The sequence below is a fragment of the Melanaphis sacchari genome, unplaced genomic scaffold, assembly GCF_002803265.2.
Source record: "Melanaphis sacchari strain LSU unplaced genomic scaffold, SCAv2.0 Contig7_pilon_pilon, whole genome shotgun sequence".
Lineage (NCBI taxonomy): Eukaryota > Metazoa > Arthropoda > Insecta > Hemiptera > Aphididae > Melanaphis > Melanaphis sacchari.
In genome coordinates, this window is record NW_020271560.1 from 4,947,329 (window position 1) to 4,949,762 (window position 2,434).

Genomic DNA, 2,434 nt, shown 5'->3' on the forward strand with positions numbered 1-2,434 from the left:
CCTAGTCCGTGCAATCACGCGAGTTAAATAATTAAAAGAAAAAAATCAAAAAACAAGACTCCAATAATATTAATTTATACGTTTACTTTATTTAAAATGCATTTTTATAGCGCTTGGAGGCGATATTTCTATAGGGAAATCAAGCGATTATTATTTTAAATTTGTTGTGTGTGTATACATATTTTGATAATTCAAATGAGTTTTTAAAATTATTCACAAATTATATAAAGGAAAAGTACTATAAGTAAGCTGTAAGCACATAAATGTATTCAATTATTTGGATTATGAAATATTTGAATTAATGATATATCTATAAATCTATACATTGGTTGTTGATAAATAAATGCTTTATAAAAAGTTTAATAATAAAATTAAATTTTGAACATGATTAAACACGATGTCAACTCATAATACTTAAATATACTTATTGTTATTATTTACTTTTTATAATTCTAATATATATATACAGAATATTCAAATTATACAATGTATAATGAACCAAACTAAGCTAGCTCGTATGGTGACCTATGAGTACTATTTTATAATGCAATTTGTTTATGACAAAGTTGATAATTTTAATTATTTTTATATTCATGTACAATTATAAAAAAAAGAAAAGAAAAATTACATATTACAAATAGTTCCTCTATTTACTATTTATTTACATATGTATTGTATATTTGTACCTATAACCTATGAAGGAATTTAAATTTCAACAATTGTATTAACAGTAAAAAAAAAAAATGTTATTTGTTGATACCCGATTAACTAAAAATGTCAACGTTATTATTATATTCGACAAGACAAATTTCATAATAAATAATGACAGTTGACAGTTCAAACGAGTTATAAATTATGAGTTATAACCGTATAAGTACACTATTATTACATATTATATGACTTATGCGCAAGTTATGACGATTCTAAGATTGATAAAACGTTGAACAATACGGTCAAAGAAAAATTATATATTATAATCATAATTCATTATGGTTTTAATTTCTGTATTGACGTATGCGGTACTTAGTGTTTTCATATTATTATACTATTTATATTGTATAGTTTTTATTTTAAAATGCAGTAACTATCTAAATTGGTTTAAAATAAAAGTATAAAATAAATCGTTTACTGGTCAAACGTTTCACGCTCCAAAGATTGTCTTCCCCCACGATACAGATGTTTAAAATGTCTCGTGCATTATTTTAAGATTTTTTAGGACATAATTTTTTAGTTCCAGTGTTAACTATGAGCTGTGAGTCACGAGAGGAGTTTTATGACCTCATGAACCAACACATGGATCCTGCGGTGCGATAACGTAAAATGAAAAAAATTACTCCCTTTTACTAAATTTTTTATAAATGATATGTATCTAATCCGGGAAATGTATCGTAGATATAAAATATAGTAGATTAATGGGTGATTATAGATCTGTATTTGATTCTCAATTATATGCACATAAAATTTTATAGCCAATGACACTTAAATTAATGAACATTCAAATATTTATTACTAAAAACTTAAAATTTCATAACTGTATGACGGTTTGATTTACAATCTAATTGTGTTTAAATAGACCGTCGGCCGCTGAGCTACATATATTGTCGTGTCTTGTTCGTAACAGTTATTATTGCCTCATAAGTTTTATTTGTATTTATATTATTTTTATTTTGGCACGATAAGTTTTTTTTTGTTTATGCTATACATATACAATATCTTTATATATTATAATATATAGATAATGAGATCAATTATATTGGAATTTCGTTCAATTAAGCTACTATATAAGATATTTTATGGGCGTGACCAGTTTCCTCAAGGACTTATCCTTGCCCTCACACACCCCTACGTATAATACAATTTAAATTTAATACTAAATTATTTATGATTTGAAATGTAGATTCCGCATTAAACTAGTAATTATTGTGTTTCAGATTTGTATAGATATAATGAGTATCACATAAATAGTTAAAACCAGTATATAATAAACTGCAAAAATATTTACCGCATTTTATTAATTCACATTTACTAATCCCCACGTCATCATAATTATTATATATGATTCACAGAAAAACAATCACCAAAATTATAGTTGTAGGTATTAAATAGCTTCATTTACCTGTATTGTGTGCATAAAATATGAATAGTTCAAATTCATAAAATGTGTATAGGTAAGCTTTATATATTAGTATAGGATTAATAAATCTAACAAAATATAAAACATTATCTACTCAGTACATGAACGTATACTTGAATAATATATTATTTGTTGTTCTTTGTTACGGTGAGTTATAATATTCAGGCCCGGACTGGGCCACTGTGCTACTATTCTACAGCACAGTGAGCCGCATGCTTCGATTTTGTTATAAAATACTTGAGTATTTTTAAACAATTAATGAGCAAACATTTTTAGAATTATTTTTCAACATTAGATAAT